The sequence below is a fragment of the Scyliorhinus torazame genome, chromosome 19, assembly GCF_047496885.1.
Source record: "Scyliorhinus torazame isolate Kashiwa2021f chromosome 19, sScyTor2.1, whole genome shotgun sequence".
In the NCBI taxonomy this organism is placed as follows: domain Eukaryota; kingdom Metazoa; phylum Chordata; class Chondrichthyes; order Carcharhiniformes; family Scyliorhinidae; genus Scyliorhinus; species Scyliorhinus torazame.
Genome location: NC_092725.1, coordinates 120994008 through 121019294, shown reverse-complemented (window position 1 = coordinate 121019294; position 25287 = coordinate 120994008).

The window sequence follows — 25287 nt, the reverse complement described above, 5'->3', positions numbered from 1 at the left end:
TTAAAAAAACGTGCTTGGATCTGTTCCTGCACTGAGGAGCTCCATCGTCAAAGCTACTCAGTGCAGGAAATGATGCTAAGTGAGGCCCCGGGGGGGCATTCCCCATTGAGGCCCGAAAAAAACCCAGAGTGCCATTTGATAGCCGAGTCATTCCTAGCGCTTATGGACTCTGGTTTATTTTGGTTAGATAGTGCCCTGGGAATTAAGAATACAGGTTTCTTCCATCTAGGAAGAGAATATTTGGAGATCTATGGAGAAAGTAAGGGACTGGGACAAATTAGATAGCTCTTTCAATCATCCAGAACAAGCATGATGGGCCAAATGGCATCCTTCTGCATTGGGCGATTCTGCACTTTTGTAATTGAGCCAATTAACATAGCCTGGCACATCAAGGTGTATATCAACCCAGGGGAACACGCAGTATACACATGATCAGGTTTGTTTTACCAAGCTCCAGATTGCAAAATGCAATGCAGGTGAAGCGATATCTTTGGCTCATAAACATAGACCTTTTGCTTTTGTGTTAGGCAGAGTGCGACTTTCCACCCTTCCAAGTGGACTGTGCAAACTGTGGGTTGGAGAACACAGAGTGGAACACTGCCAGTACGCCTTGAATTAACTGACGTACATGCTTCATAGTCACGGCAGTTGTACATTGCTGCTCTTATGGTCTTGGCACTGCACATTTGTTAGCATGGATGTAAATGGTACATTTTGCTCAGCTTTGTTCCCAGGGCACAGCTCTACAAGGAAGATAGGGCACAGAGGTTAGAGTATCCAATTCACAGCTCTCCTGTTTTCAAACAATCACCAGGAAATCAGAAGCACTACAAATGAAGCCTGCTGACTACCAGGTCCCATTTTCTATTCCAGGTAAGTCTCTGCACCTAGAGCCAAACTTTGTAAAATTAAATCTTCACATTCTTTTAGTATCTGTCAGAAACTGTAAAGAAAGACCATGATTAGAGTCTCGAACTCAGCTTGAACCTTCAATCAGTTTAGATCAGTTTTTCAGTCTCCAGGTGGTTGTCCTGGGAAGTGTCAATCAAATGTTATGAAGACGGTTTCTTCAGAATTCAGTTTTCTCCTGGAATGATGTCAAATTATAAGGTGGGAGACAGGAGATGAAGATCGTTCATGCAGGCAAGACCAGGGATGTACTTCTGAGGCTGGAAAAGGCTCTGGTCAGACCCCATTTGGAGTATTATGAGCGGTTTTGGGCCGCGTATCTAAGGAAGGATGAGCTGGACTTGGAAAAGGTCCAGAGGAGGTTCACAAGAATGATCCCTGGAATGAAGAGCTTGTCATATGAGTAACGATTGAGGACTCTGGGTCTGTACTCGTTGGAGTTTAGAAGGATGAGGGGGATCTTATTGAAACTTACAGGATACTGCGAGGCCTGGATAGAGTGGATGTGGTGAGGATGTTTCCACTTGTAGGAGGACTAGAACCAGAGAACACAATCTCAGATTAAAGGGTCGATCCTTTAAAACAGAGGGTGGTGAATCTGTAGAACTTTTTGCCGCAGAAGGCTGTGGAGGCCAAATCACTTAGTGTCTTTAAGACAGAGATAGATAGGTTCTTTAAGGGGATTACGGGTTATGGGGAGAAGGGAGGAGAATGGGAATGAGAAAAATGTCAGCCATGATTGAATGGCGGAGCGGACTTGATTGGCCAAGTGCCTAATTCTGCTCCTATGTCTTATGGTCTTATGGACTTTGTTACTTTCTCTATTAGCCATTTGGGCAAATATTTTCTTCTTTGTTTTTACAAAATAATTCTCGATTGTGTGAAAGTCTGGGTAAAATTACTACCGTGTTTCACATGCGCCCACCTTATCATTGCATCGGAAACATTTTATTGTAGTCAGTTGGAATGTTAGTTGGCTTAATTGGCCTTCAGTTGATCACTTCAAAATGGCGGTTGGACTGCTGATTTCAGAGGCTGCCTGCTTACCATGATATTGGAGACGAGCATGGTGATGTTGGGTTGGCAACCTGAAGTCATCGCACTGAATATCAGGCTTCTGCGTGACTACGTGACTGCATGACTGTGTGACTACGGTCGGCCTTCTTTTGGTATCGTAAAATTCAGCCCCACCTCTCAGCAATTCTCATCTGCATAAATACACAAATAAAATGGATCAAACCTAAGAACCAAACTTCGTCCACAAATTGGCTTCTTTTATGGCTACACTGAAACGTAGGGAATCTGAAAAGAATACAAAAATCCAGAATCTAAAGCCCTTCAATCGTACAGGGAGTTAGTTAATAAACAGGTTCAGAAGGCAATGGAGAACCAATGTTTGATGTACCATTGTAAGATACCTCAACAAGTCACTGCAAACTCATTAAATACAAGGCTAGATCAGTAGCCTTTCTCTGTATGTACTAGGCAGCTGTTCGTCCTGTAAACTTAAATGTTGTGCAATCCCATAGATCAAATTATTTAACATCACATCAAGAAAGTCATTAAATTGAGCTGCAAACAATTCAAAAAGCACCAATAGTTCTTGTTGTCGTACTGTCAACAACTGGTCATTATTCAGTCTGGGTAATGGTCCAGTCAACTATGGAGAATATAAATAATTGAGCACAAAACCATTCTCAGCCAATAGCCACTTATAAATATTTCCCCTCAGGTGTTATTGAATAGAAACTAAGTGCAGTCACCCTTGATTACTTTTTCCCTTCCCGAGCCTTGGGTACTTGCGACTAATTATAAGACAATTGCCACCATTTTGTTTGGCACTGGGCACGGATCGGAAATGAAATCCGACACCTTCCAGGCCTCTGTACCACGCTGGGCCATGCACGAATCCCCTCAGTCATAAAAGGGAGATCAAAGCCTACAAGTGTCTCGCAGCTCTATTATCTCCTGCACTGAGGTTCATGCTGGAATGGTGTTAGGCCCCTTTTGCCCAATCTCAGATGTAGCAACGTTTTTGACCTTGTCAAGTGAAAGATTAACAGCAGCAAAGTTCACTATCACTACATTTCCTTCCAGTGTGTGCCGATGTTACATAGCCCCTGTGACACCCTGACAAATGTCTTGAATCAGAGCCAAAGTTCTATTGCCTCTGAGACGAACATTTGAATTCCGAACATGCCATCAGTGAGAAGTGATCAATAATGGCTATTTATTGACTGTACGGTATCGCTACATGAAAATTTTGACAGAAACCATTGCTAATATTTGCAAAGGTCTATTTTAAATTTGTCTTCTTGTCACATAATCAGGGAATTTTTATTAGCTGTACTACCAATTTAAACAGACATGGATTACAGTACTGTTTTATGCTAAGTGATTTGTGTGTCTGCTGAGGGAACATTTTTTAATGTTGAAATGACTGAGAAATATTTAAATGAGAGGGACACATTTTCACACATCGGTCACTCCCCCCAGCAGGATCTTTATTCTAGAGCGGGAAACAAGTAAAAACTGGGGAAATGAGTGTACTGGTCCGAGCTGACGTTCCATTGCAAGGTATACAAGACCAGTTCGGGCCAGTACTTTTATTTCCAAGTTTTTACCACTATTTTTGACCAATTTGAAATGGCTCTGGGTAGACAGAGGCTGAAAATTGAGCAGGGAGCTTTTGTCCACGTGTTACCTCACGTCCATGGTTTTCCGCCAGTATTGTTCCGCAGCATTGCTGCATATGACGGGCCCTAGCATGTGACTGCCATCCAACACCATTGAGGGCTTTAAGAGGCATTCTACGGAAATCCACTTGAACATAGATCCTCAGAACATTTAAACATAAAACCAACAGGCACCTCCTCAGCTCCCATGAAACTTGCAGCCAATGATAGAGATTACAAAGGCACGGATGATGGTTTCGGTAGCACACGAGCTGAGATGGGCTGGAGTCAGGCAACATTCTGTAGATGGAAATAGGTAGTCTTGGTGATGGTGCGTATGTGTGGTTGGAAGCTCCCTGAACCTCTGTGCCTCTCTTTCTCTCCACGAGTTTCCTCAAAACATATATAATTATTGTATTAAATGCTAGCATGATTGCTATTTATTGTTAAAATTTGTTTGAGTTTAAATTACATGAATTGTTATGTACAAGTTACTATTCCGCTGTATTTATTCCGTGTATCGGATTTAATTATACTTTTATTGTTGATGGAGGCTTTTGCCTGAAGTGAGAATTACTTGGCATGTTAATTTTTGTAATTTCTTGTTATTTCCAGAGACCAGTCTTTGTGAAATGCCTGACTTCCCTGCTGGGTCACGGCATCTTGCACTGTTGGGAGTTGATTTTTTTACTCCAAAATCTTTCAACATGTGCTCAAAAACCATTTGAAATATATGAAGGGCGGCACGATAGCACAGTGGTTGCTTCACAGCTCCAGGGTCCCAGGTTCGATTCCGAGCTTGGGTCACTGTGCGGAGTCTGCACGTTCTCCCCGTGTGTGCGTGGGTTTCCTCCAGTTGCTCCAGTTTCCTCCCACAGTCCAAAGATGTGCAGGTTAGGTGGATTGGCCATTCTAAATTGCCCTTAGTGTCCAAAAAGGTTCGCTGGGGTTACTGGGTTACGGGGATAATAATAATAATATAATAATCTTATATTGTCACAAGTATGAAGTTACTGTGAAAAGCTGCGAGGGTGGTGGGGTGGGCTTAGATAGGGTGATCTTTCCAAGGGCCGGTGCAGACTGATGGGCCGAATGGCCTCCTTCTGCACTGTAGGTTCTATGATCTATGAAATGCACCCAAGCACATTTGACTTCCAAGGAAGGGTGTTATCTCATTTTACACTGTAGCCACCTGGGTTGGCTACTTCCCGACTTAAAATGGAGATCCGCAAAGACTACAGGGACATTCAGCCAACACAGGCAAAACTAGCAGGTGCAAAGATTCCTGTGTATTAGACTTTGCAGAAACCCAGACAGCACTGAAACCAACAGCCATCTGCATATTAATGAGCGATCCCCGGGAACAATTGAAACATTTAAGGTGAATAAGGCCAAGCCAGACTCCTCGGCGTCAACAGGAGCCAGGACAAAGGAAGGCCAACAGACACCTAGGGACCACCCAGTGATCAGGGAACAGCTCCAGTATTGGAGAAATCGATCCAAGTGATCGGAATGCAGTCCAATCACTTGGAACCAGGTACGGGGTCCGCCCCGAACGGCGCAAAGCCCCTGGGGACTATAAAGTAGAATCCCCAAGTTCAAATTGTCCTTCTTGGCAGGGACACTGAGCAGCTCGAACCAACCCTTGAGAGTGAACTGTCTAAGCTGCCGCATCAACCAAGTAACTCTCCAGTCAACCCACGCTACGAGATAGGCGCTCCTAGCTACCAGTCCATACCAGCTTTGAATCCTGCAGACTCAGAATCGAACGAAAGGCCATTTGTTCCCCTGACCTGGTGGGCCAGTTCCAAAGCTAAGTATAGGCCTTTTAGTGTTAGAGATAGTTAAGTAAGTAGAGTTTTATGCATGAGTAGTGATTGACTGTGTATAATAAATGTGTTTTGATTTGAAACTTACTAACTGGTGTATTGAGTTATTGATCAGTACTTGAACTTGAACCTCGTGGCGGTATCATAAAGATACCTGGCGACTCTAGAGCAAAGGTTATAGAAACAGAGCAAATTAAGCAAAGACACAACGGGCAACATTTACTGCTGAGTCTGAGCCAAATTAAGAACCAACCAAAAGTTAGCAACATTTAGTGGCGAACCCTGACGGGACTCAACTTAGAAGTGGCCTAACCACTGCGAGAGAACCCAAAATTTGAATTGCGAATCCAATTGGGAACAGAAACAGTCACAAGTGTTTAAGCAGTTCTGATCATAATTCGGAAGCGTGTTCATGCATGCGTAACTAACAGGGCTATTTGGTAAAACTGATAGATTTTTGTTGCGAAAAACTGTCGGGAGTTTGTATTCCGGAAAGTAGCGAACGCCATACCCGTGTTTGCAGCACCACCTTAGCACCCCTCGTTCCACATTTTAAAAGAGCATTCAGATTGGAAAAATGGCAATGAAGGCAATGGTACGCCTCATGAACCCTCAAGAATTTGTGGTCGCAGCGACCAGCAGCAGAGTAGGACAGTGTCCCGTTTGGGAAGAAGAGATCAGGAAATATCTCAAAGGGAAAGGATGGCCCCTTTGGAGTGAATTCTGTGATAATGAGGAAACAGGACCCGGGAGTATAGGATATACTTGGTGGGAGAACCTGTCAGAGATCCATAAGAAGAGCTTAGGGAAAGCTCGCAAGCCGATGGCAATCGTATCTTGTCTGGCACAATTGCGAGGCACAGAGGAGGTCGTTCGGACGCTCCGCAAAGAGATAGAAGAGAGACATCGAATGAGCAAGGTCGATGTTAGTGAGATCGAGAGAGAGAACATAGAGTTGAGAAGGAAGTTGGTAGCAAAGGACGGAGAGGTGGATGATGCCAAGTGGGCACACCAGTCTTGTCCAGTGCATCTGAGCAGCTTCCAAACCCAATATGAAAAGGCCTATCAGGACACGCAACATGCAATCCTGGTAAGAGAAGAGACAGAGAAACTGGTAGAGGCATTGCAAAGGCAGTGCAGCGATTTAAAAGCAGCGTTAAGAGCACTCCATGCTGCCACCACGGAGCACAGACAAAGCTCAGTGGATCATTCAAAATGCAGGAAGCAGATTGCGGAACTGCAGTCTTTGCTTTCAGTACAAAATGGGTTTCAGAGCACCTTTCGGTCCGAATTAGATGAGGAACACGGCCCTGATTGGCAAGAGTTAAACAAAACCGCGCATAGGTATGTTCAGGGAACATGTGCGCAAGGAAAGCCCCAAAAGAGGAGAGCACCCCAACCTCCCACAGAACAGATAGATCAGGCACACATGAATCCAGTAACTACCCACCGCACAGTCACATCGGAAGGAGACGTGGAATTCCTTTACACCACCCCCTTAACCGTGACCCAATTACGGGATGCGTGCGAAAAGATCACACCGTTCCTCCCCACCTCAGACCCCCACCACTTCTTTGCTAGAGTGAAGCAGCAGGCGACCATGTACGGCCTGGATGAGGGTGAGCAAGTGAAGCTCACAGTTTTGAGTTTAGACCCTTCAGTTGTAGCAACCCTCCCCGACCCACAGAATGTAGGAGGTGGCACCCTTGCAGAGATGCACACGGCGATCCTAGACCCGATCGGTTATAACAGAGTTGACCCAGTAGAAGGCCTGAATAAGTGAAGGCAGAAGAAGACAGAACACCCCACAGCATTTGCTGGATGCCTGTGGATCCATTTTACAGGCGTTTTCGGCAACTTAGACTGTGCCCATTTGTCCCAAGACAATATTCCCAAATGGTGTCTGGGACCCATTACCGCACCCTTATCTCTCATGCCACAGAGGCAGGACAAAAAGCCTGTACCAATTATGACCCCTCGGAAGAAGCGAACAACGAAAAGTGGGTTTTAAAAAGATTGTCCCGCTCCTGGGAGCTATCTGTCCACAACAAACCCGTAATTAGGAAATCCGAGGAAGAGCAGGCAGAGGCAGATATCCACGCAGTTAAAACACACCAGAACCCCGCATGGGTGAACGAAGGCAGGAACAGCCCCCCACAGAAACCACAGGAGTGTTACAACTGTGGACAATTAGGTCACTTTTCACGAGAGTGCAATGCCCCACGAAAGCCGCAGAAAGCCAAGCAGGCAGGCACTCTGAATAATAATAGGACAAAGCCCATATATAGTGTGAGCACTCGTTCAGACCAGACAGACATGGACGGAACAGACTGACGGTGTTCGGGCTTCCCCACCTGGGTCTGTGACACCCTTTGGGATAGGTCCGGCCGACCACTAGTTGCAGCAAAAATACGGGGACAGCCCATCGAATTTCTCTGGGACACAGGAGGGTCCCGCACCACAATTAATTCCTCCACGATGTTCCAAAAAGACACGTGGCCCACTACAGCCACAATCACCCTCAGCGGCTTCACAGGCCACTCACAACAGGGACACATCACAGCCCCAGTACCCATTCAAATTGGCAATATTACAACAAGACACCCCATAGTTTTGGTCGATCTGCCCCACACATCAGAACATATTTTGGGCATTGATTTAATGAACTCCCACAACCTTTCTTTTGACCCAGTAAATCAATATGTCTGGAAAATTATAAAGTCAGCAAGAGCCCCCGCAACGCTCACAGTAGGTGAGTATGCAAACAAGATTAGCGCAGTCGGCGAATTTTGGTTTGACCCGACCACGATTAGTGCAGACAAACAGGTTAGGGCAGTTCTCCAAAAGAACAGGACCGCATTTGCAAACCATAAACATGACTGTGGCAGGATGGCTGGTTTGGTTCAAATAACAGGACCAGACCCTAGACCCCAGAAGCAATAAGGATTTCCCCAAGAGGCAGAGGGAGCAATCTCAAAAGTTGTTGATAGCTTATTAGAACAAGGTGTACTTAGATCGGTAGCCTCGATTAATAGTGCTCCGATTTGGCCAGTGTGAAAGCCCGATGGATGATGGCGACTTACCATCGATTACCGGGAACTCAACAAAGTCACCCCGCAGCAGCCCCCACGGTAGCCACAAGTCCCGAGACCATGCTCAAATAGGGACTCAACTCACGATATTTTACTGTTTTGGACATCAGTAACGGATTCTGGTCCATTCCATTGGCAAAAGTGTGCCAATACAAATTTGCCTTCACTTTTAAAGGTCAGCAGTACACGTGGACATACCTTCCACAAGGATTCCACAACTCCCCCTCCATTTTCCACCGACAGCTGGCAAATGGTTTATCAAAATTTTCTCGCCCCGAATGTCTGGTCCAGTATGTAGACGACCTATTACTGCAGACAGACACCAAGGCAGAGCACATCGAGCTTCTGTCCGATATCCTGGAACTCCTACAGCAGATTGGATGCAAAGTAAACCACAAAAAAGCCCAAATTTTGGAAAACAGGAAGTGGTATATTTGGGAACGATTATCACGCATGGTAAACGCGAGATCGAGCATAAAAGAATTGACTCGATTGTCAAATTGCCCCTTCCCCAGAATGTTTCAGCCCTCCGGTCATTTTTAGGACTGGTTGGCTACTGCCAAAATCATATTGACGGTTTCGCCACCAAAGCAGCACCCCTCTCGGAACTCCTAAAGAAAGGAGCCCCTTGGGAATGGCTTCCACAGCTCACGGATGCTGTAGATGTTTTAAAGCGCGCACTCATTGCAGCCCCCGCACTACAGGTTCCAGACCCGCTTTCCCCCTATGATATAGAGATAGCTAACACTGAGCGTGCCCTTTCGGCCGTGCTCCTCCAGGAATGGCACGAACAGTTAAGACCCGTGGCTTACGCCTCCAGAGTTTTAGATCCTGTGGAGCAGGGATTTTCGGCCTGTGAAAGGAACCTGCTCGCAGTTTTCTGGGCAGTGGGAACATCACCGGACTAAACCCCATCACAATGCTCACGGAACACACCCCCACCCAACTTTTACTAGACAGACGACTTAAGGATGGTACAGTAAGCCAGATCAGAGCAGCCAGATGGACCCTTCTTTTGCAGGGACGGGACATCACTGTTAAAAGGACCAAGACCCATACTTTCCTAGCCGACAACCTTCAGTACCCAGGCATCCCCCACAAATGTGAAATCATCTCACCGCACCACAACACAGGCCCCTTTATCGCAAAAACATCCCCCAGAAAGATAGATAGTTCACCCCAGAGCCCCCAGCACAGACACGTGCGCACCCTTGAGAATATATGTGGATGGTTCTTCCACTGTATTAGACGGGAAGCGCATTACAGGATGCGGCATATATGTTGAGGACGCGCAGGGACGCACCCTAGAAGAAATCTCATTAAAACTACCAGGACACTTTGGCGTGCAGGCGGCAGAACTAGCAGCCGTTGCGTACATTGTGGATCACCCAGATTCCTTCCCCAGCCCAGCAGACATATACTCGGACAGCCTCTATGTCTGTAACAGCCTCACAGAATTCCTACCCCTGTGGAAAGCAAGAGGATTTGTTTCCGCAGACGGAAAACCCCTCCCTTCAGCCCCATTGCTCCGGCACATTTTAGACAAAGCACAGGACAGTATATTCAGCATTATTAAAGTTTGAAGTCACCACCGTTCCTTCCCCCCTGGAAATGTGAAAGCCGACGCACTGGCTAAAGCAGGTTCCAGACATGGATATTTTTGGGACCCCCCGAAAGTGCCCCAGTGAATGCAGTTCAGGTCTCACAGACTAATATCGAGGATTTAGTGCAGGCCCAGAAGCAAGATAGTAATCTCAGGGAGATTCTAAAAGGAAAATTTCCAGCCCCATACGATAGGTTTAGAAATGCACTGACCACACATGACGGTGTGATCCTAAAATACACCCTTTATGTGGTTCCTGAACAGGACAGGAATCAGCTCGTTTGTTTGTTCCATGACAGTCATGGGCATCAGGATATTGACCCCACTACAGCCCACCTCAGGCAGCTCTGTTGGTGGCCGAATTTAAAGGAAGATGTCACGCACTATGTGGAAAATTGCCTTATCTGTGCCCAAAACAATCCGGACAGATACGCAAAGAAAGCTCAGCTTAGCCACACCCGTCCCGTTAACGGCCTCTGGACTAACCTCCAGATTGATTTCATAGGACCATTGCCCCCTTCCCGGAATAGTCACAAGTATGTCTTACTCGTTATAGATACATTTACAAAATGGGTAGAAGCATTCCCATCCATAGCGAACATGGCAAAGACTACCACAAAGATTTTAACCCACCACATCTTTACGAGATGGGGACTCCCCAGCAGCATTGAATCCGACCAAGGTTCCCTTTTTACGGGCGTGTCATGACGAACGTCCTCACGATATTTGGCATTACCCAAAAATTCCACATTGCATACCACCCCCAGCCAAGTGGTATCGTGGAGCGAATGAATCGGACCCTAAAAGCAACCCTCAGGAAAACGGATGACTTAAAATGGAGGTCTGCAAAGACTACAGGGAAATTCAGCCAACACAGGCAAAAGCTAGCAGGTGCAAAGTTTCCTGTGTATTAGACTTTGCAGAAGCCCAGACAGCACTGAAACAAACAGCCATCTGCATACTAATGAGCGATCCCCGGGAACAATTGAAACATGTAAGGTGAACAAGGCCAAGCCAGACTCCTCGGCGCCAGCAGGAGCCAGGACAAAGGAAGGCCAACAGACACCTAGGGACCGCCCAGTGATCAAGGAACAGCTCCAGTATTGGAGAAATCGATCCAAGTGATCGGAACTCAGTCCAATCACTTGGAACCAGATACGGGGTCTGCCCTGAACAGCGCGAAGGCCCTGGGGACTATAAAGTAGAGCCCCCAAGTTCAAATTGTCCTTCTTGGCAGGGTCAGTCAGCAGCTCGAACCAACCCTTGACAGTGACCTGCCCAGCTGCCGCACCAACCAAGTAAGTCTCCAGTCAACGCACACTACGAAATAGGCGCTCCTAACTACCAGTCCATACCAGCTTTGAATCTTGCAGACACAGAATCGAATGAAAGGCCATTTGTTCCCCTGACCTGGTGGGCCAGTTCCAAAGCTAAGTATAGGCCTTTTAGTGTTAGAGACAGTCTAGTAAGTAGAGTTTTATGCATGAGTAGTGATTGCCTGTGTATAATAAATGTGTTTTGATTTGAAACTTACTAACTGGTGTATTGAGTTATTGATCAGTACTTGAACTTGAACCTTGTGGCGGTATCATAAAGATACCTGGCGACTCTAGAGCAAAGGTTATAGAAACAGAGCAAATTAAACAAAGACACAACGGGCAACATTTACTGCTGTGTCTGAGCCAAATTAAGAACCAACCAAAAGTTAGCAACAGCACTTTCTAATTACTTTTTTTAACTGTCCCTTTCTCATTTTGAGCCCTTTTCTTGCAGGCAATGACTTGTATTGCTGAAAAAAATCAGAGCCATTTTATTGAAGCTTTCCACCTTACAGCTTATACCAGGCATTATCAAAGTCGGGGGCGTGACCCAAAGATGGGTCGTGGGCGGGTGTCGGGTGGGTCGCGGAGCCATCTGTCGCGGCGCTCCCGATCAAACAAATCCGCGCGCAACAGCCACAGCAGCCGGCTTTTAATAACGGCGGCTGCAAGCAGCTTTCAAAATGGCCACGAACATATTTTTAAAATGCGGCCACACTGCGAATGTGCACCGATGATCGGGCACGCATGCGCAGTGCGGCCGCATTTTTTTAATACGGTCGCGGCCTTTTTTTTTACAAGTTCGGGAGAGATTTTATTTGATAACATTTTACAGGAAAAAATTGCAGAAATTGAAAATGTTCTCATCTTCTAGAAAGTGGAGGTTCACCACATTTCACCTAAACATTACAAGGTGAGAAAAAATGGTGGCTCGCGCAGGTCAACCGGCATGGGCCACGAACGTTGGCCGGCGTGAACCGTGAAGGTCAGCCGGTGTGTTCGCGAAGGTCGGCCGGCGTGGGCCGCGAAGGTCGGCCAGCGTGTGTCGCGAAGGTCGGCCGGCGTGGGCCGCGAAGGTCGGCCAGAGTGGGTTGCGAAGGTCGGTTGGCGTGGGTCGTGCAGGTCAGCCGGGTTGGGTCACGAAGATGGCCGGGTAGGGCCCCGAAGGTTGGCTGGTTGGTAAAAATGGGTCCCCGGAAAAAAGTTTGAAAAACCAATCGGACAAACAGAAGAATGTCAAATTGCAAAGGGAGCAACAATTTAAACTGCATGAGAAAAGAGTGGTGATTGATTGGCAAGTTGACTCTGATTGGTCGAGGCATTGCCATGGAGAAAATTTCACCTCACCATAAGCAGCCTGTTGCTGTTGGTGGAGAATATGTAACACTGGGCCGCTGCTTTAACTGCACACCCCCGTAATGGATTTTTGGATGTACAAATGACTACAGAACAGATGGTACCTTTATGATCATTGGCAGGTGAACTACAAAGCAATGTAGGAATAAGGACAGAAGAATGCTCTCTCCTTGGTCCTGTTCACAACTTGGGCATTCAAGACCAGCAGGAGTCTATCATTCCTGATCTTAAAGGTTAGGAAATCATTTGAAGAAAACAGTGACAATGGATTCTATCTGTTACAGGAAAAACTCTGCTCCTCCGCTCTTAAAGGGCAATGGCAGGGCAGGTGTTCTCTCCAGACCTCTCCAATTCCGCCAAGGTTCCTGAAAAGATTCAGAGAGTATCAAAGACTTGGCGGACACTGGGGGAAGAATTTACTAATCTCCCTGGCAGCGTGTTTGGAGGAGGCGGGGGGGGGGGGCATTTAATTGAGTGGGATGCGGACCTTGCTGATTTTCCATCACTGTCTGATTAAGTCTGGAGCGGGAAGGTTCGTCGACGGCCTTTTTGGCTGGGCACTAATTGAGTCCCTTAAATGGGCATTAGTTGTCAATTTAAGAGCCTCATCCCACCACTGCTGGTATTCATGCAAATGTGTGCTGGGGGAGCCCATGGGTTAGGCCGCTTAGGACCGGGATGAGGAGACACACCCTCGCTCAGAGGGTGGAGAACCTGTGGAATTTTCTACCACAGAAGGCTGTGGAGACCAAGTCACTGAAAATATTTATGAAGGAAATAGATAGATTTTTACACTCTCAAGCTGTTTGCTGGCGTGGATCCGCGGAGGTGCCCTCACTGTGCTTGGGGCAGCTAAGGAAGGTAGATGGCATATAAGGCAGCAACGCTAACTCAGGCTGGAGGTGGCACCTCATGTGCAGACGGCCGGTGCACACCCTGAAGAAATGGCCACCCATCAGGCCAGAAGGGAGGCCAGAGATGGCCCAAGGTGCACTGGCATCATTGGTTCTTCCATGAGCTAACGGATAGCATGTGCTGCAGAAAACAGTCTCAACATGGAGACAGTGCGGCACCAATGATATGTCATTGTGCATACAGCACCCCTCGGAGGAGGAGGAGGACATCTGCTCCTGATTGCCATGAAGGTCACTGCATCCTCTATGCCACGGGTCATTCCAGGGCTCAAGCTGGGAGCTATGTGGCATTTCCCAATCATCAGCCCACAGGTACAACCGAGAGGTGACTGATGCTCTGTATGCCAGGGCATTAGACTAAAAAATCTTCGAGGACCAGGCCCACCAAAATGCCTGGGCTGCAGGATTCGCCACCACTGTGGGATCCCCCAGGTCCAGGTTACGATTGATGATATGAATATCACCCTGCCGTGCAGCACGGTGGTGCAGTGGGTTAGCCCTGTTGCCTCACGGTGCCGAGGTCCCAGGTTCGATCCTGGCTCTGGATCACTGTCCGTGTGGAGTTTGCACATTCCCCCCGTGTTTGCGTGGGTTTCACCCCCCCCCCCAACCCAGAGATGTGCAAGGTAGGTGGATTGAACATGCTAAATTGCCCCTTATTTGGAAAGCAAAAATGAATTGGGTACACTAAATTTATGAAAACATAAAAATGAATATCACCCTGCGAGCACTGGGGCATCAGGAAGTGCCCGATATTAACAGGAAGGGGTTCCATTCCCTGAATTTTCAGATCATGTGCGACCACTGCGTCAGAATCATGCACGTGTGTCCCCGCTACACTGGTGTATGACAAGCTACATACTGAGGCACTTGGAGATCCCTGGTGTCTTCGAGGACCATCCCAGGCTGGCGTGTTGGCCTGGGGGTGGGGGGTGGGGGGGTACAAGGGATGAGGACATGGCTGATGACGCTGGTGCCGAAGCCTGAAACCAAGGTGGATACCCATTACCATGAGGCCCATATTGCCATCTGTGCTGCCCTGGGGCAGTGCATCGGTTTGCTTAAGGTCGGTTCCAAAGCCTTGACCACTCTGGTGGTGCCCTGCAATACTCCCCCAAGAGGGATTCCTCTTTGTGGTGGTCTACTGTGTCTTTCACGGTCTGGCACAGCAACGGGGCAACATCATGCTGGAGCAGGAGGAGGAACATGTGGCCTCATCTGAGGAGGAGGTGGACCAGGTGGGGCTGGAGGACGACCCCGGGAGGAGCCAGAGGATGGAGGACAGACTGCGATGAGTGTCTATCAAGTCAGGAGCACCAGAGGCCCTCATCATCTCGTTTTTTGGAGGACGAAGCTGTGTCCGTCAGCTCAACAACCCCCACCCCATTGTCCCACCCCATTCCCCTCCCACTTCCGCCCCATTCCACCTGCACAATCCCCCCCCACTTGCCCCCATACCCTGCTCATTTCCCCACCCACTCCATTTCTGCTCCCCCCCCCCCCCCCCTCGCATTCCTCTCCCCCTCATGAAACCATCCCCTTCTGACTTCCCTGTTCCCCCCACCAAAGGTCTGTGTAACATCACCAGGGTGATGGGTCTGTGTTGGCACTGACTGCAGGTCAGAAAATAAGGCAGGAGAGTGACGATCACTCGCTGTGAGGAAAGCTCTGGTGCTCGGTGGTTTCTGCTGAAGTGTCACTTCGGACAGCGCGCTCACACCCATCCTCTAGACAGAGTCTGCATTGGGGGCTTTTGATCTTGGAACACTGTGCTGGGGGGGGGGGGGGGGGGTAAGGAAACGGGGGGTAGGGTGGCAGGGCCGCTGTGAAGATTAATGTGTCAGAGGCTTCACTTGTTTCAGGTGTGAAATTGTTTAAATGGTGAGCATTTTAATGTGACAGAGTTCCATTCCCCCTAGCTATGGTTAGTGACTTCACCAGTGCCCACGAGGAGCTCCTCACACTTATTGATCGTCCGTGGCCTTGTGCTGCTTCTAGGTATGTCCCCAGAATGCGCATCAGAGGTGGAGGCAGCCTGCTGCTTTCTGCGCCCTGTGGCCTTTGATGCCCTCTTGACGGATGTCCTCTGGAGGACCTGGAGCCAGAGGGCCCTGATCGACTTACCGGGGGTACAGGCACTGCTGTGCCACACTGTTCTGCCCGCTGCCCTTGAGATGCACCGGTATCAGGTGTGGCGGGGGGCTAAAATCAGAAGAACTGGAGACTGCCATTGTCTCCTTGGTGGCAGGCGCCGGGTTGGGCTCCAGCATTTCCTCCTCCCTGAGGGTGCGTGTAGGGCCCTCAGTGACTCCATGGGATGGGGCAGCTAGAGTGAGCCCCAGAAGCCTCTGGGTAATCTGGTTCTGCCAGTCCTGGAGGCTCCCCATTGTCTGCACCATTGTGTCGACGCCCTGAGGGATCTCAGTGACAGGGCCACGCTCTGGAATACCTCGACAATGTCCACCTGCGTCTGGGACAGATCCCACAGTGACTGGCACATGATGTTGAGGCAATCAGCCTTGGATATCACAGACACTCACGATGTGGACGTCGTACTCCAGGTTTTTCACTGTGGACGCCTCCCGTGCAGTGATGGCCTCGGTGCCATGCATTGTCCTCCAATCGGCCTTACAGTTGCTGGAATGTCACTGACACCCCTCCTGAATCTCACAGCTCTGGTCCATCATCTGCATCAGCTCCGGGAAAACCTTGTCCAGAGGCTCGGCACCTGACCGGGACCCAGCTGAGACCTGGGATCTGCAGATCTCCGACTGCTGACTCCCTTGGATGTGCCTGCCTCCACCTGATGTGCACCAGCAACTGTGTGGTGCTCATCAGATTGTGCCCCTGAAGCCTGTCCACTAATATTTGCATGTATTAGCGAGAGGCAGCATGGTTCTGTGAAGTGGAGGTCATGTCTCACTAACTTGATAGAGCTTTTCGAGGAGGTCACAAAGATGGTTGATGCAGGTAGGGCAGTGGATGCTGTCTATATGGACTTCAGTAAGGCCTTTGACAAGGTCCCTCATGGCAGACTGGTACAAAAGGTGAAGTCACACGGGATCAGAGGTGAGCTGGCAAGATGGATACAGAACTGGCTAGGTCATAGAAGGCAAAGAGTAGCAATGGAAGGGTGCTTTTCTGATTGGAGGGCTGTGACTAGTGTTCCGCAGGGGTCAGTGATGGGACCTTTGCTATTCGTAGTATAAATAAATGATTTGGAGGAAAATGTAACTGGTCTGATTAGTAAGTTTACGGACGACACAAAGGTTTGCGGAATTGCGGATAGCGATGAGGACTGTCAGAGGATACAGCAGGATTTAGATCGTTTGGAGACTTGGGCGGAGAGATGGCAGATGGAGTTTAATCCGGACAAATGTGACGTAATGCATTTTGGAAGGTCTAATACAGGGAGGGAATATACAGTGAATGGTAAAACCCTCAAGAGTCTTGACAGTCAGAGAGATCTGGGTGTACAGGTCCACAGGCCACTGAAAGGGGCAACACAGGTGGAGAAGATAGTCAAGAAGGCATACGGCATGCTTGCCTTCATTGGCCGCGGCATTGAGTATTAAAATTGGCAAGACACGTTGCATAGAACCTTAGTTAGGCCACTCTTGGAGTATAGTGTTCAATTCTCGTCGCCACACTACCAGAAGGATGTGGAGGCTTTAGAGAGGGTGCAGCAGAGATTTACCAGGATGTTGCCTGGCATGGAGGGCATTGACTATGAGGAGAGGTTGAATAAACTCGGTTTGTTCTCACTGGAATGACGGAGGTTGAGGGGCGACCTGATAGAGGTCTACAAAATTATGAGGGGCAGAGACAGAGTGTACAGTCAGAGACGTTTTCTCAGGGTAGAGGGGTAAATTACTAAGGGGCACAGGTTTAAGGTGCCAGGGGCAAGGTTTAGAGGAGATGTACGAGGCAAGATTCTTACACAGAGGGCAGTGGGTGCCTGGAACACACTGCCGGTGGAGGGGGTGGAAGCAGGGATGATAGTGATGTTTCAGGGGCATCTTGACAAAGACATGAATAAGATGGGAATAGAGGGATACGGACGCCGGATGTGTAGAAGATTTTATTTTAGACAGGCAGCATGGTCGGCGCAGGCTTGGAGGGCCGAAGGGCCTATCCTGTGCTGTACTTTTCTTTGTTCTAATGTCGCCCACCGAGGTGCGTGTCTCTGCATTGGTGGGGGTTGTGGGTGATAGTTGTGGTGCATCGCCAGTGGTCTCCTCGTAGCTCACCTTCGAGGTGTTCTCTTGGGTAGTAGTCTCATGAACGGAAAAGACTGTCCATGAATATACACACTCTCCGGTGTGCAAATGTGGAGTTCCAAACCAAGGGACAACAGGTCTGTAGCCCATATAGCCCAGTCCTGCTGCAACAGATGGCTGAGATGTTTTAGTCCAGTCAGGATATTCCCAACCAAGCTCAATGGACATTTGGCTGACTCTCCAGATTTCCCGTCCCACACCTGCGATGGGTCCAAGCCACAGGTGGAGAGGGAAAATCCCAGCCGACGTATCTGTTTGACCTTGGGATGACAGAGCTTTCCACTGTTCCCGAGCATGATCAGAGCAAATAGTGAGGAAGGGAATGTGAGGAGGGAGATGCGAGGAGAGGTTGGGATCCCTACGCAGGAGATCCTGGAATCCTGTGCTTCAAAGATCCAACAGACCTTAGCAGCTAGCACACAGGGTTGGACTATGTATAGCCTGCTGCTCTCGTAAGGGCCGAGGCAGGAGTTGCAACTGGAATTATCTGGTGTTAACCCTTTAACAAAGGGTATTGTATGGGCACTGGTGCTGATTTCAATGAGAGAGTGGATTTCCCCATTTATAACCCCAATCTGACATATAATTCCATGGCCCTATATGATAATAGAATTTACAAGGCTATAATGTACAGCTCTCCGTAGATCCCAACCGGGTCTTTACGGCCGTTGCCAATCTGGCTGACCTTATGTGCAATACGGATAAGGTTTATCCCGGCCTCTCTGATTCTATATAAATTAATAGACCTCTTGACCTTGTGAACCGGCAGGATAGGCACTGAAGGTTACAGTCTGGCATGCACATCCGAGCACTCCCCACATGCAGAGCCTGCCAATATCCAGCCCTCAAGACTAAGAGAAGGTCCCTCTGCAGCTAAGTCCTAAACACATTCTTTTACGCATCCATTTAATTTTATTGCAGCTATGACACAGTGGAAATCATCTCCCTCTATTCCCAATCTGTTGCAAACTAGCAGTGTCAAAACACAAAATATGGTAACAAGGGATGCCTGAGAAGCGTTTGGAAGTGTACAAAGTTTTCCCTTAGGTAGAACACAGCTCCTTCCAAGAATGAGACTAATATAGCAGATGGCGCTTTCATCAGTGTGCATCAGAATCTACAACACACGTAATGCACTGGCAGGCAATGAGATAGAAATCATCCCGATATATATCTTAACTTTAATTTCAATCATGTTTTTCTGTCTTGTTATGGTTAAGTCGATGTGATTTTCTGCCATGTTTTATAAAATATTTCATTTAGGTAGTTTTATTTCTATTACCGTTGGGTCCAAATGTCGCAAGAGCTTCTTTTATATCTGAATCAAAGGAATTACAACAGGTTCGAATTCAGAAGATTTTTTATTTGGACCTGCTACATCATCAGTAGACATCGTAGGATCATAGAGGGAGGCCATTCAGCCCATTTGTATTCATTCTTTCCCTCCTCCAGTTTTCCATTTGATTTTCTCTAGTGATCTCTCCTCTCCTGAAAGCAGTGTCTCAGATAAGAGAATGTTTCCATAAGTTATGGCAGCTGTCGTGTTAGTCACCCTGGGGCAACACGGACTGCAACACGATGCAGTGCAATGATCAAGCATACACCAAACGTAGGCGTTGGTTCAATAAGATTTATTGAACTTCAGTAATGAAGCACACGGCTGCCTGTGGGTTGACTCTCTACTACTCTAAGTAAACTAACATTAACTATCTAGACCAGGCTAGCTCTGATCTATGTGTAGAAGGTGTTGAATGATTTGTACACCCTGACTGTCACTACAGTTGTCACCAGTGGAAAGAGGTAGAGTGCTGATGCCTCGTGTGTTTTATAGTTGAAAGCCCCCCTCTGGTGTTCTGTCTGGTGATTGGTTGTGTTCTGTTCAGTATGTTGATTGGCTCACCTGGGTGTCTGTCACTGCCTGCTTTTACCTCATGATGTGCATGGGTGCATATTATGACATCCCCCCTTTTTAAATAATTTGTTGGCTGCTTAGAGCATATACGACATATTTACAAAAGTAACTATATACAGCAATTGGGGGGTGAATGGATATGTACATGTAAGGTGCCTAGCGTGCAGAAACATAACAGTATATATACAAAGGAACTATTTATAAGTCCAGCCGTTGGGGCTGTCTCGGGTTCTTGTGGACCGCCTGAGAGGTGGAGGCGGGGATGATGGTGTCTTGACAGGTTGGCTTGCAGCCAGATTGGTGGCCTCGTGGAGCGAGGTGTTCGGATAAGGCAGAACGACATCTGGGAACATGAGATCCGGTGGTGGGCAGGCAAGTTTGCGTAGTGCCCTTCTGTTGCGCCAGACAATGGATCCATCAGCCATGCGAACTGCAAACGACCTGGGAGCAGCCTGTCGAACAACAACAGCTGGAGCTGACAAGTCTCCACCAGGGAACTTGACGCGAACAGCGTCCTTCGGAGAGATCACGGGCAGATCAGTAGCATGAGCATCATATGTCAGCTTTTGCCGGGTTCTGATCTGCTGCATCTTTTGCAGCACTGGAAGGTGATCCAGGTGAGGTACATGAATGGCCGGAACCATCGTCCTCTGGATCTGTGGCGGAATCAGGTTCCAAATCCAGCAGCCCTTGCTGCACACTTCGAACGCGTCTGCGTTGGAACTGGGATCGCTGGCCCCCTATCGGAGGTACAGACCTGCACAAAGCCGCATAATATCCAAGCTTCTTGCAGTTGAGACATCGCCTGCCTCTTGCAGGGCATTGCCGCTTTAAATTGGCGGTGCCGCAGTTGGGGCATGTCATCACGTCGACGTCGTGACGCTCGGTGCGTTGTCACACATGCGCAGTGCGGTCAGCCGCCGCTCGCACCTGCGCAGTGTAGTCTTCGGCTGCTTTGTTCTCCCGGCCGTGGTGCGCATGCATGGGACTCCTGAAAAAGCGCGCAAAATGGCCACCTTCATTGATGCCTCTACCTCACCCCTGTGGCGTCTCCACTGCCCCCAAAGTTTCAAAGTCACCGCCACCACCGGACTCGTGGTGTACCTAGTCAGCGGGAGTGGCAGCGGTGCTGTCACCAGCGCTCCCTGACTCGTGCCCACACAGGACGCCATCTCCAGCCTCTTCCACGCCGCCCCCTCCCCCTACATTACCCACTTGCATATCATCGCCACATTGGCAGCCCAGTAATACCCACACAAATTAGGTAATGGTAACCCTCCTCTGTCCGTACTCCGCTCCAGAAACACCCTTCTCACCCTCGGTGTCTTTTTCGCCCACACGAATCCCATGATGCTCCTACTGACCCGCTTAAAAAAGGCCTTAGGGATCAGGATGGGGAGGCACTGAAATATAAAAAGGAACCTCAGGAAAACCGTCATCTTCACCGACTGTACCCTACATATCCCACCTTTTAAATTCCCCCTCCATCTGTGCCACCAGCCTCGTCTAGTTGAGCTTGTGAAGGGCCCCCCAGCTCCTGGCCACCTGGATCCCTAAGTACCGAAAACTCCTTTCCGCCCTCTTCAGTGGAAGCTCGTCGATCCCCCTTCCCTGGTCCCCTGGGTGTACCACGAAGAGCTCACTCTTCCCCACGTTGAGCATATACCCGGAAAAGTCCCCAAACTCCCTGAGGATCCGCATCACCTCTGGCATCCCCCCCACTGGGTCCGCCACATACAGTAACAGGTCATCGGCATACAATGAACCCGGTGTCTCCCCCCCCCCCCCACCCACCCACTGGACCAGCCCCTCCAGTTCCTGGACTCCCTTAGAGCCATAGCCAAAGGCTCAATTGCCAATGCAAATAGCAAGGGGGATAGGGGACGCACCTGCCTCGTCCGCCGGTAGAGCCGAAAGTATTCCGACCTCCTCCGATTTGTGGCCACACTCGCCACTGGGGCTTCGTAGCCTAACCCAACTAATGAACCCCTCCCCAAACCTCGTCAACACTTCCCAAAGGTACCCCACTCCACCCGATCGAAGGCCTTCTCCGCGTCCATCGCCGCCACTATCTCCGCTTCCTCCTCCACTGCAGGCATCATGATTACGTTAAGGAGCCTCCACACATTGGTATTCAGCTGCCTTCCCTTAACAAAACCCGCCTGGTCCTCGTAAATCATCCCCAGGACACAGTCCTCAATTCTGGTAGCCAATAACCTTCGCTAACAGCTTTGCGTCCACGTTGAGGAGAGAGATTGGCCTATACGGCCCACACTGTAATGGGTCCTTGACCCGCTTCAAGATCAGCAAGATCAGTGCCCTGGACATCATCGGGGGTAGGACCTCCCCCCCCCTCCCTCGCCTCATTGAAAGTCCTCACGAATAGGGAGCCCAGCAGGTCCATGTACTTCCGGTAAAATTCCACCGGGAACCCATCTGGCCCCGGTGCCTTCCCCGCCTGCATACTCCCCAGCCTCTTAGTCAGCTCCTCCAGCCCTACCGGTGCCCCAAGCCCAGCCACCTGCTCCTCCTCCACCCTCGGCAACCTCAGCCGATCCAAATATCGACGCACCCCCCCCTCCTCCTTCGGGGGCTCAGACCTATATAGCCCCTCATAAAAGTCTCTAAATACCCCATTTATTCACACCGCACTCTGCACTGTGTTCCCCCCTTTATCCCTAACTCCCCCAATTCCCTCGCTGCCTCCCGCTTCCGAAGCTGGTGTGCCAACATTCGGCTAGCCTTCTCCCCGTACTCATACACCGCCCCTTGCGCTTTCCTCCACTGCTCCTCTGCCTTCTTGGTGGCCAACAGGTCGAACTCGGCCTGGAGGCTTCGTCGCTCCTTGAGTAGTCCCTCCTCGGGGACCTCTGCATACCTCCTATCCACCCTTAAAATCTCCCCCACCAATCACTCCCTCTCTCTCCTCTCCTTCTTCTCCTTGTGGGCCCTAGTGGAGATTAGCTCTCCCCTAATCACCGCCTTCAGCCCCTCCCAGACCACCCCTACCCCATTATCGTTAGCCTCTAGATAGCTTTCAATGTACCCCCGGATCTGCCCGCTCACCTCCTCATCCGCCAGCAAGCCCACATCCAGGCGCCACAGCGAGCGCTGGTCCCTCTCCTCCCCTAGCTCCAGCTCCACCCAATGCGGGGCATGGTCTGAGCTGGCTATGGCCGAATACTCCGTGCCCTCCACCCTCGGAATTAGTGCCCTGCTCATAACGATGAAGTCTATCCGGGAGTAGGCTTTATGGACGTGGGAAAAAAAAGAAAATTCCCTGGCCCCCGGCCTGGCAAACCTCCATGGGTCCACTCCTCCCATCTGGTCCATAAACCCCCTCAGCACCTTGGCCGCCACCGGCCTCTTCCCTGGCCTGGACCTGGAGCGGTCCAATGCTGGATCCAGTACCGTGTTGAAGTCCCTCCCCATTATCAAGCTCCCTGCCTCCAGGTCCGGAATCCGGCCCAACACGCGCCGCATAAATCCGGCATCATCCCATTCGGGGCATATACATTCACTAAGACCACCCGCACCCCCTGCAGCTTACCACTCACCATCACATACCTACCTCCATTGTCTGCCACGATGTTCAGCGCCTCAAACAACACCCGCTTCCCCACCAAAATCACCACCCCTCGATTCTTTGTGTCCAACCTCGAGTGGAAAACCTGCCCTATCCAACCTTTTCTCAGCCTAACCTGATCTGCCACCCTCAAATGCGCCTCCTGGAGCATGACCACATCTGCCTTCAGTCCCTTCAGGTGCGCGAACACACGGGCCCTCTTGACCAGCCCATTCAGGCCTCTCACATTCCAAGTTATCAGCCGGATCAGGGGGCTTCCCGTCCCCCCCACCCCTGCCGATTAGCCATCCCCTTCTCTAGGCCAGCCACGTGCCCGCGCCTCCTGCACTCTCCATTCCCCCCAGCGGCGCACCCCCGCCCCGACTCTCTCTCCGAGCTCCAGCTCCCCTTTGGCCAATGCAGCAGCAACCCAATTCCCCCCTCCCCTCCCCCAGCTAGGTCCCCCCCTAGCTTGGTTGCTCCCCCCCATAGCACTCCCGTAAGTCAGCTGACTCCTGCTGACCCCGGCCACTCCCGCCACTCCATCGACCTTCCCAGTGTGTTAGTCTCCCCACCTCCCCCCCCCTCCTGTCCATCAGCGGGCGCTCCTCTCCAACACCGCCCTTCCCCCCTGGCCCAACCCCCTTCATTCCCTAGCGTGGGATAAAGCCCGCGCTTTCCATCAAACCCTCTCTGGCGCAGCTCCCTTTTGTGGCCTAATCCCAGCTCCCCCACCTCGGGCCTCCAATCGCCCCTCCCCGCAACGGGGCCCCGTCCTTCCAACCACCGACGCCTACACTCTCACAAATTCCCCACTTCGAAGCATTTCACCCTACCCCACCCAGCACCCAAGGAAACAATACAGAACAGGACAGAACATCCCCAACATCCCCCAAAGCACAGTAATCACAGTAGCCCCCCGCGACCTCCCCTCACAACCGACCCTCAGTCCGTGTCCAACTTTTTTGCCTGAATAAATGTCCACGCCTCCTCCGGTGCAGAACCGCCTTAGCCCAATTGTACCCGGCCCTCTTCTTGGCCACCTCCGTGCTCCAGTCCTTGTATATACAGACCTCTGCATTCTGCCACCTGCTGCTCCGCTCCTTTTTTGCCCATCTTAGGACACACTCCCTGTCCACCAAGCGGTGGAACCGCACCAATATTGCCAGCGGTGGCTTGTTAGACTTAGGTCTCCTCGCCAGGACTCGGTGGGCCCCATCCAGCTCCAGGGGCCTCGGGAAGGCACCCGCGCCCATCAACGTGTTCAGCATCATGACCACATATGCTCCAGCATCCGACCCCTCCACTCCCTCCGGGAGACCCAGAATCCGTAGGTTCTTCCTCCTCGTCCGATTCTCCATGTCCTCAAACTTCTCCTGCCATTTCTTATGCAGTGCCTCATGCGCCTCCACCTTCACCGCCAGGCCCAATACCTCGTCCTCATTCTCCGAGGCCTTCTGCCGCACCTCCTGGATCGCCGCCCCTTGGGCCTTCTGGGTCTCGACCAGTTTGTCGATTGAAACCTTCATCGGCTCCAGCAGCTCTGCTTTCAATTCCGTGAAGCAGCGCTTGAGAAACTCCTGCTGCTCTTGCGACCACTGCGCCCACGCTGCCTGGTCTCCACCCGCTGCCATCTTGGCTTTCCTCCCTCGTACTTTTCGCTACACCAGAAATACTTTTTTCACCGCTCCACTCCTGGTCCAATCCATACAGTGCCGGGGAAATCGTACTGTCACCTTCCCACACTGGGAAGTTGCTGGTCGTCAGTGAATCTTCAAAGGTAAATTACTTAGAAGCAGTAGCCACTCCTGGTATCATGTTGTGTTATTCACC